The sequence below is a fragment of the Caretta caretta genome, chromosome 1, assembly GCF_965140235.1.
Source record: "Caretta caretta isolate rCarCar2 chromosome 1, rCarCar1.hap1, whole genome shotgun sequence".
NCBI classification, from domain to species: domain Eukaryota; kingdom Metazoa; phylum Chordata; order Testudines; family Cheloniidae; genus Caretta; species Caretta caretta.
Window position 1 is genome coordinate 185,812,155 of NC_134206.1, and position 10,975 is coordinate 185,823,129.

At 40.9% G+C, this 10,975-nt stretch overlaps 1 protein-coding gene across 1 annotated transcript in view; it reads right to left on the reverse strand.

Annotated features, from left to right (window-relative positions):
- POU1F1 (POU class 1 homeobox 1) overlaps window positions 1-3,872 on the reverse strand; it is a 133,219-nt gene extending 129,347 nt beyond the window's left edge. Inside the window, exon 1 of the mRNA XM_075117778.1 lies at window positions 3,789-3,872. The gene's annotated coding sequence lies outside the window, so the exon portion shown is untranslated. The remainder of the gene's footprint in view (window positions 1-3,788) is intronic.
- Window positions 3,873-10,975: the final 7,103 nt, after the last annotated feature.

Here is a 10,975-nt window from a genome sequence, read left to right on the forward strand (position 1 = left end):
AATCTTGCTTTAAGGTATTCTACTCTTTGGTGTTTCAAGCAGTTCATCCCCAGGAAGAAAAACAACTCCGGCAACTCTCAAGGAGGGTGCTAAAGGGCAAAATTGTTATGGGACAATTATTATGTTATGTATTATTATGTATTATTGTTATGGCTCAGTCATAAGGCCTGGGCAATGTTTTCTGTAGGGCCAGTAGCACGTTAAGGGAGACAGCAGCAGGCCTAAGGAGGATAAGTGAGTGAAAGGCTGGCTAGGTGGTATCCACTAAATGGAATACAATTGTGGAGAGGAATTATTTAAGCTCAGTACCAATGTGGACACAAGAACAAATGCATATAAACTGGCTATCAGAAAGTTTAGACTTGAAATTAGATGAAGGTTTCTAACCATCAGAGCAGTGAAGTTCTGGAATAGCCTTCCAAGGGAAGCAATGGGGGCAAAAGACCTATCTGGCTTCAAGATTAAACTTGATAAGTTTATGGAGGAGATTGTATGATGGGATAACATGATTTTGGCAATTAATTGATCTTTAAATATTCATGGTAAATAGGCCCAATGGCCTGTGATGGGATGTTAGATGGGGTGGGATCTGAGTTACTACAGAGAATTCTTTCCTGGGTATCTGGCTGGTGAATCTTGCCCATATGCTCAGGGTTCAGCTGATCACCATATCTGGGGTCAGGAAGGAATTTTCCTCCAGGGCAGATTGGCAAAGGCCCTGGGGTTTTTTGCCTTCCTCTGTAGCACGGGGAATAGGTCACTTGCTGGAGGATTCTCTGCACCTTGAAGTCTTTAAACCATGATTTGAGGACTTCAATAGCTCAGACATAGGTGAGGAGTTTATCACAGGAGTGGGTGGGTGAGATTCTGCGGCCTGCATTGTGCAGGAGGTCAGACTAGATGATCATAATGGTCCCTTGTGACCTTAATATCTATGCATCTATGAATCTTCTTGGAAAATATGAGACAGAGGGGAGTTCTCTCTCCTTGCTGGAAATCAAAAGGTTTATAAAACTGAATACTAAACTATATAATTATCCAACATAGGGTGACCAGATGTGCCGATTTTATAGGGACAGTCCTGATATTTGGGGCTTTGTCTTATATAGATGCCAATTACCCCCCAGTCCCTGTCCCAATTTTTCACCCTTGCTATCTGGTCACCCTAATCCAATATGAAATCAAGCAAAGGAAAAATGGCATGTAATGATAGATAAAGGATGCTTCAGACTTATGCAATAAAGTCCCAGATCTGTGAACACATATATTTGCTTTACTTTGCATGTGCATAAATGTTTGCAGTATTGGGGCTCATATATGCTGCATACATTAGGCACCAATGTGTGGGAAACTCATATGTACATACACAGCCTTATTTAAAAACAAAACATTTTAAAAATTGTGGCCGGGGGCGTAACATTTGTTTACCCATGCAACAAAAACAACCCTGGTGAAACACAAGAGTCAAGAAGAGGGGAGGAGAACAGCTGCCAGAGCAGCAAACCATGTCCTTGGTTCCAAATGAGAGAGTTTTTATTGTTTGTTTGTTTTGGCAGTTTCTGGTATGAAAAATATATTGCAGCATCAAGAAAGAAGAAAGGAAAACGATTCATTTTACCTAGATAACTCAGCTGAAGAGGCAGACAGGTCCCAAAGCAGGAAGGTACTGTAATATACAACAGTGAGTAGGCAGGACAGACTTTATACCATATTATATATTCAAAACCAGACTGCTTTACCAGTGAAGAAAACAAGAATTAAAGGTTGAATTCGAATTGCAAATTAGTTGAACTTCTGTTCTTAGATTTCCTCCTCATTAAACAACTATAGACCTAGTGGTCCAAATTTAGCCCGGGTGCAAGCAGCACGAAGCAATGGAACCGCAGCTACGTACACCAGGGCACAATTCCGCTCAACCTCAACTTTCTGTTACATTCTGCCTGCAACCCACCCTCACCCCCGCTTCATCCATAGACAGTGTAGAAGCAACCAAAAAATTGTTCATATTATTTACAAAATAATTATGAGCCTCTGTCTCATCACGGCTCAGTGATAAAGTATATTGAATGAAAAACAAAATTAATTTTAGCTCTTGTGTTAGCACACACTCTCTGTCATTATATCCAGTGATTGCTGGCCCTGAATGGGAGAAAGGTTTCCATGACTTTCTCCCATCTCCACTTTTCATTGAACCACATATGAAAACGCAGCTTTGTACTGTTTTCCAGCATAGTTCCAGCTAAAACATTTGCATGCAAGAGTTGGGCTGGACAGTGAGGAAAGGGACCAACTTTCTTAAAAACTCTTTCAGAAAACAACATAGTTTTGTCTTTTCTATATTGACCAGTGAAACAGGCATGGGACTGGTTTAGGACCTGATTCTGCAACCCTTCCTCATGTTGAGTAGCAATTATTCATACAGGTGACCCCATTTAGTTCAAAGTTAGTAGGACTCATGAGAGCCAGTATAACACAACCTGAGGAAGAGTTTCAGAGTCAGGCCTTTAGTTGGAACTCTCTTTTAAACTCTTTAGTTGTCCATCTGAAACCAAAAGGAAACATCTCCTTCCTCCCCTCAACAACCTACGCTTATCTGGAGGAACTACACATTTGTAAAGTCTGGATTGATAGTAATTTATTGACCCTGGATCTGCTATCCATTTATTCGGTCTCCTACAATAAATAATCCCTTTTTTGATTCAAGTGTTCAAAGCCAGAACCTCATTTAGGAGGATATTCTGACATACATATGTCTAAATTTAAGTGGATGTTCCTGCTCCACAGAGCCTTGATTTTGGCTTCCGGTCACAAAACAGGTTATTTAGCAATTCCCTAATTTGAGTTTATTCCCAAGTATGGGACAGTCTATCAGTTGAAAAATGACCCTATGTTTGAGTAGTGGCAGTTCTTTGAATCCCTTCTCCCAGTTGTCCCAGAGCCAAATCTTCTGAATTATTCTGCCTTGCAAATAGAGAAGGTCTCTGAGTTCTGCTGTGCAGTGATTCTCAGATAACACAAATGGAGCTTTAAAATAGTCCAGGGCACCAAGATAGGAGAGCCATCATCCCACAGTATCTATAATCACTCTAACACAAGGAAATAGATAAAAAGTCATTTAGGAGAGGCTCTCTGCCAACTCATTCATGTTACATCACTACACCAAAACCAGACATGTCTAGTTCAGCTTCTGCTAAGAAACATCACCTATATCTGAAGCAAAATGTGTTAATACAGTTTTACTACTTACATACCTCTGAGAGCAAAAGGCAACAATGTATAACTATGCTCAGAAGTACACTTACAGTGAGGAAATAACCCTAGCACTTCAAGGGTGGGTGATGGCGAGAACAGCTGGCTCATGTTCAGTTCCTATAACATTTCTGCATATGACACGTCCTCATTCAGCCATTCTGAACCAGGCCATTTCTCTCAGCACACTCTTCAAGCACATCTGGAACTTGCCAAAAAATCCTTCTTAAGAGAAATATGAGGAGTTTTTTTGAAAAATAATATGGCAAGCACTGTGCAGAAAATCAAAATTATAATGCCATATCACTTCTTTTATTGAACTGGAAGTCACTGGAAAGAACTCTTGAGGAGAGTAGCTGTAAACAATTAAAGGAGGATTCTCAGAAGTTTGTCAGTCTTAATTTCTGGAACATGTACTGTATATATATAAAGTTTGCATATATTAAGAGAAATCTTACAGCTGATATATTGAGCAAAACCAGCCTTCACATCGACTTCAGTTGGATTTCCACTAGTGTATGGGAATTGTTCCCACATACCTCATTGAAGTATCTCACCAATTCCATCCAGGAGTCTTGCACTGGAGAACATTTTTCACAAATCACAAGGCACTTGAGTACATTCACTGGTAGAAAATGGAGACACATGAAATGAGAGTCATTAGACTGAGTAAATAAACAAGAAAAAAAGCTGATCTATTCAAAATGGTGATCACCACCTAGGACCCCTTCTCATCTGTGGAAATACAATTCTCTGCCAGGGCAAGCGGCCTGCCAACCTGAAGAAGAACCCAGGGGATCTGCTCCCTCAGCCCATGAATCCCCCATGACCTACGGGGCTCTTCAAGATGCAAGAAATATCTATGCAGATGCATGGATAGAAATCACACTAGAGAATGGTTCTCTTCAAAACATAATTTCCTGTTACTTTGTTAATAAGTATTCTTGGTATAACAAGAGGTGCATATCTATATAGGGTATGTTAGTGATACACTAGTAGTGTATCTTTAAAGGAGGGTCAGTTTAAATACAAAGTGGATGTTGGACCACATTCTGTTCACTTCACTCATGTGATTAGCTCACAGAAGGCAACAGGGCTGCTCCCATGAGAAGTGTCAGGTAGAAGCTGGATCATAACAGATACCCATATTGTCTGACCAGAATTAAGTTTGGAGCTTGTGCCTGCTCTCCAAAAAAGCATGTATCTTACAATTTAACATCTTTTCCATATGGCCATTCAAAGCTGTTTACGGAGTCTTTTGGGCTCCAATGTAATCTAATTTCCCTTTAAAAGTCAAGGTTAATTTTATTTGACTGTCTCTAATTTTTAAAGCAAATAAGGCCTTACGAGACTCAATTACCACTAACCTGATTTATAAACCAGTCAAATTTACCAGACACTTCTTCTCCCTCCCATCCCTCAATCATATTTGTTTGTTTGAGATTTTTTTGTGCAGCTGGCAGCAATCTGTGGAATAATAACCACCGTCACTAAGATAAGAGTAATTTTTCCCCTTCAACATCTAATCATTTTAAAGGCAGCCGCTAGTTTAAGCATTCCTTGCTAATGGAGGTGGCATCTTTACACAATGTGCCCACTTATATTGGATCACGATCACATAAAAATTGAGAGGAGCAGCAAACCTAATAAATTCACTCCTTTCCTGTAAAAAACCACATGTAAAAATGCTACTTCCTCTTTTATGGATCCAGTTGTTGGAAGAACACTAAAAGGTAACTTTAACGGCAAAGCTGAATAGCCTTTGGCTCTTTTGTTTGATTTTTATTTCTGAATCTCCAATATAGAAGGGCTGTGGTTAAATTTGAAGTCCAGCTTCATCTTGCTGTTTAGTCGTCAAGCAAATAGTAAGAGGGTTTGAAACAGGAACACATCAGGGATACGGTTACATTACTGAAACTGTGTTTTGTATAAAAATCCTGCATACATAATATTAAGACAATGGCAATTATTCCTCTAAGCCTTCTTACAAATGGTAAGAACATTAAGAGAACTATAAACTTGAACTTTACAGCAGCACTTCCATAATACACAAAACCTCCTTTATCAACATATGGATAATTTAATCAAACCAAAAGACTTCAACTGATTAAGAAAAAAGTCAAAGTGAAGACAGAAGTGTTGTAAACATTGTGATCATCAGTTTCTGAGATGGAGAGATCAAAGATAAATTGAGAAGTAAGAATTCCTGATAAATCAGAGAGGGGTTTTGTCAGACTTCATTGCTAAGAGTTTGTATAAAATGCTGGGTAAGGAAATTCAAAGGGATCTCCACTTTTCCAGATGTCCAGGGTCATTTGGCTGCACCAGTTCATCCCAGCAGAATTCTGGTATTTTGTACGTATATACTCATTCATGTGTTAACCTGAAAATTAGCAACTGATTTACAACACTAACACTTGTTTCATTTGAGAGTACCACTGGCAGAACAGTACATCCCACTGCTCTCTGTTTCTACAGAATGTGTTAATATTGTAGCCAAATATCTTCTAAGTCAAGCATTAAGTGACTGCATATAATTAACACAGGATGCTAAATTCTCAAATCAATGGAAGCTTTTTCTGAAGGTCTGAAAAAGGGCTGCAGGATTTGCTCCAGTGTTTAAAATAAAACTAATTATTACTCATAATATAACCAGCATAAAACTATCTGAAAATGTAGACAGATTTTTATAGTTTTTCCTGTGACATCTGGCTACAGCAAATGTGTCTTTTTTCACTCTTGATAACAGAGCTCTAACAATGCTACTTATATTTGGGGATTTCTTGGCTGTTTTCTAACTCCCTCTTTTTCATTCCTTCCCCTGGCTGTTAATTAGATTTAGTTACTGTGCTCAGGTCCCAACTGACTAGCAACTTCATTTGTTTATTTTCCTGGGATTTTTGACTTGGCACATGTGGCAGTTTAAGCCTTCTCCTTAAACATCCACTTGATAGAAGCAATTTGATAATTCTCTTTCCCCAGGAGAGAATATCTGGAGCTATCAATCTCTTTCTGTTGAACTCATCATTCTGACTCTTGCCCACCTACTTCCAGCCCCTTACTGAATTCATTGCAGCACAAATTCCACATCCACAATGAAAGCGACTGAAAAGGCTCCATTGCCTTCGTGGTAAATCAAACCCCGCTTGACATTGAGTGGGGTCTGAGAAATGGCACACAAACCATGACTAAAGCTAAGATTTTGTCGTCATAATTTAATTAAAAGTCATGGACAGGTCATGGGCAATAAAGAAAAATTCACAGAAGCCTGTGGCCTATCCGTGACTTTTACTAAAAATATGCATGACAAAATGGGGAGCTGCCGGGTCCCCACACCATAGGGGGTGTCCCCTACTGCCCGCTCAGAGCTCCAGAGTCTCCTCTCTGGCTGCGGCAGCTCAGAGCTCCAGGGTCCCACCACCACCCACAGCAGCTTGGAGCTCAGGGGCCCCTGCCGTCTGTGTCGGCAGGGGTGCCCCGCAGTTCCCAGCTGCCAAAGATGGCGGGGGGACCCTGCAATTCCCAGGCGCTGTGGGCTGAAATCATGGAGGTCTATGGAAGTCACAGATTCCATGACTTCAGTGACCTCCATGACCAAATTGTAGCCTTAACCATGACACACATTGTTGAGGACTGCAAAATGACAACTTCCTGGAGGTTTTCATACCTTGAACATTGTTGATAAGAATGCTGTGGCTTGGCTTGACAGGATTGCATCTGCCAAAAACACAAACAACTGAATTTACTCCTTGTCCAATTAAAAAATGTTGTTAACCTGACATGACATACAGTGTTCAGGGCCTCAACAGCACTATTAAGTAAACTCTCTCCCGCTTTCTGAGTTAAAGCATAAGGTCCAACTCTGGAACTACAGCTCTAAAAAATGCTTTCATGGCTCGTCAAGTTCTTGAACCTACGGATCTCCTATACAGTTTCACAAAATTGTCAACACATCCCTGCTACCCTTTAGTCTCTGCTAGTACAGAGGCTCTGTCAGGGCTTTGTTTGACAGCTGAAAAGGGACCTGCTTGTTATCTTTTGACCAGTCTAAAAAAAGGCTTCCCTTCAGCCTAAGGGAAGATTAAACCTTTTGTAGAAAGGTCCTGGGTTATCTTTTCCCCATGTGGAGGGAAAAGGAGGTTTCATTCCTGCTCTTCAGTGAAATCTTATGCATCTTAAAGGCAAAAAATAATCCTTCGGGAAGCACCAAAGATTTAGCAATAAAGGTCAATCTGGAGAAGATACTTCTGCAGTAAGTACAGGACAGGGTTGAATGTCCCTCACTGTTTCCTACACCCTCCTCTCCTTCCCCCCTCCATACAAAAGCTTTGTGTATGTACATGCACTAACATTATTTACTTCTATTTTACTTTAACATTTTGGGATTCACCTTTAAGCCAATTTTTTAAAAAATTAACTTTCCTGTTGCTGGTTTTGCTCTCCCTTCCTTCCATTTTCCAGTCTTTCAACCCATGTTCTGTTCTTCTGTTGTACTTTTAGTGTCTCTTCCCATGTCCTTCAATGTCTTCCTCTGTCTTTTCTCTTTCCTTTCCTTTGACCTTCACGTATCGTGTTCTCTCTGCTTCTTCCTTTCCTTGCATTGTTTTTTCTCCCTCCACCCCTTCTCTCCCGAGGCCTTTCAATCCCCATATTTCTGTCTCATTAATCAACAATCTTCTTCCTGTCTTCTGTTCTTCCCCCTTATTTTCTCACTCATCATCCCATCCAAATCCATATTCTTCTTCATGCAAGATATATTAAAATTAGAAAAAGTGCAGAAAAGGACAACAAAAATTATTAGGGTATGGAGCAGCTTTGATATGAGGAGAGATTAAAAAAACTGGGCCTGTTCAGGTTAGAGAAGAAATGACTATGGAGAAATAAGATAGAGGTCTGTAAAATCATGAATGGTGTGGAGAAAGTGAGTAGGGAATTGTTATTTATCCCTTCACAATAACACAAAAGCTAGGGGTCTAGGCAGCAGGGTTAAAACAAACATAAAGACATGTTTCTTCACACAATGCACACTGTGGAACTTGTTGCCATGGATGTTGTGAAGGCCAAAAGTATAACTGGGTTAAAAAAACCACAACTATAAAAAGTTAATGGAGGATAGGTCCATCAGTGGCTATTAGCCAGGATGGTCAGGGACGCAACCCCATGCTCCGGGTGTTCCTAAACCTCTAACTGCCATAAGCATCTGACACTGGCCATGGTCAGAGACAGGATATTGGGCTAGATGGACATTGGGCCTGACCCAGTATGGCCATTCTTAAGCCCCTCAGTACTGCTTCATTTCTTTGCTCCCCGGAACCACTGCTGTTCGTCTCTCCTTTTTCCCCTCTCTCTTCCTTTTGCCTCCCTGTTTCCCACAAAACAAGCAGCAGCCCTTGGCTCCACTCAGGAGCAGCCCATAAATACAGCTGCCAATTCCTTCTGTCGTGGGAAGCAAGGACAGCCCCCAGCTTCAACCCCTTCTGCTCCTCTGGAAGGAAACCAGTGTGGAATGAAGAGGCTGGCCTAGCTCCCTACAGAGCACAGTTCTGGAAGTTACTTTTACACCTTACCCAAACTGCACTAGATGGAACTAGAAAGCATTGTCTATTCTACATCAGGCCTGAGAGTTTAACTGGGTCTGGAAGAATAATAATGGGACTGAGGGTGCAATCCTGAACCCAACCTGCATTTAAAAACTGCCTTCTTGCTCTGTCTGTATTGGTCTCCCAATTTTTGTCACAACATAACACTCCTAATAAGTCATAAAACCACTGAAATTAGAGATCGAGAAGATGTACCACGTTACCGTTCCTCTTGCTACAAACAGGAATGATCCCTAGAGTCAAATTTTGATTGCTTTGTGGAGCCTCGTGAACTTGCATGAAGAAATTTGAGAAGATTTTCATTTTTGATTTTGTCTGATGACACTAAATAGTATCTGTCACATACAACACTTAGCTTCTAATGAAACCAGGATAGGACCCTAAATTAAGATTTCAAAATTGATAGTGTCGGGGGTACACGCAGATCATGCAGAATAAATGCTGACAAATTACAGGACAAGAAAATGGATAAAATCACTTGTCTCTCAACTCTACTGTCATCGATGCTATCATCAGAATGAAACCTGAATGAAATGTTAAACTAAGCAAATGGTCAAGATGATCTCACAACTAAGCATTTGTCCTTAAAACTGAATTAGACAGCACTTTTGCTGTAATGCAGTTAAATGAAAACTGTGTAAAAACTACTTTTTCAATAACAATGAGTGTCAGAAACCAGCAAAATCAAAGACTTTGAGGTGAGGGTGCTCAACCATTCACTCAGGTTGTTATTGCGCTGGGCATGGGGCCTACTCCTAGTATGGCAACTAGAACTGATAAAAAAATAAAATATTTTTTCAGTGAAAAGCAGAGAGAAACTTTTCTCTTCCTTTCCCCCTCCCCCATTTTTCAATCAGCTATAGTATCAATATTCTAGGTGGAGACATACTTTGGAGTTCCTCTGATTTGTCCCAAACCTGAGATTCCCAAACCTGAGCCTTCTTTTGTAGGTGACAAATCTGAAGAATTGTCACAGATTGAAGTGTCACTAGAGGAGGTTTTGGAATTAATTGAGAAACTTAACAGTAACAAGTCACTGGGACCAGATGGCATTCACCCAAGAGTTCTGAAAGAATTCAAATGTGAAATTGCGGAACTATGGTTTGTAACCTGTCCTTTAAATCAGCTACTGTACCCAATGACTGGAAGATAGCTAATGTAACGCCAATATTTAAGAAGGGCTCTAGAGGTGATCCTGGCAATTACAGACCAGTAAGTCTAACGTCAGTACCGGGCAAATTAGTTGAAACAATAGTAAAGAATAAAATTGTCATAGAATATCAGGGTTGGAAGGGACCTCAGGAGGTCATCTAGTCCAACCCCCTGCTCAAAGCAGGACCAATCCCCAACTAAATCACCCCAGCCAGGGCTTTGTCAAGCCTGACCTTAAAAACTTCGAAGGAAGGAGATTCCACCACCTCCCTAGGTAATGCATTCCAGTGTTTCACCACCCTCCTAGTGAAAAAGTTTTGCCTAATATCCAACCTAAACCTCCCCCACTGCAACTTGAGACCATTACTCCTCGTTCTGTCATCTGCTACCACTGAGAATAGTCTAGAGCCATCCTCTTTGGAACCCCCTTTCAGGTAGTTGAAAGCAGCTATCAAATCCCCCCTCATTCTTCTCTTCCGCAGACTAAACAATCCCAGTTCCCTCAGCCTCTCCTCATAAGTCGTGTGTTCCAGTCCCCTAATCATTTGTGTTGCCCTCCGCTGGACACTTTCCAATTTTTCCACATCCTTCTTGTAGTGTGTGGCCCAAAACTGGACACAGTACTCCAGATGAGGCCTCACCAATGTCGAATAGAGGGGAACGATCACATCCCTCGATCTGCTGGCAATGCCCCTACTTAATACATCCCAAAATGACATTTTTCTTCTTGGCAACAACTGCACACTGTTGTCTCATATCCAGCTTCTCATCCACTGTAACCTCTAGGTCCTTTTCTGCAGAACTGCTGCCTAGCCATTTGGTCCCTAGTCTGTAGCGGTGCATGGGATTCTTCCGTCCTAAGTGCAGGACTCTGCACTTGTCCTTGTTGAACCTCATCAGATTTTTTTTGGCCCAATCCTCTAATTTGTCTAGGTCCCTCTGTATCCTATCCCTACCTTCCAGTGTATTTACCT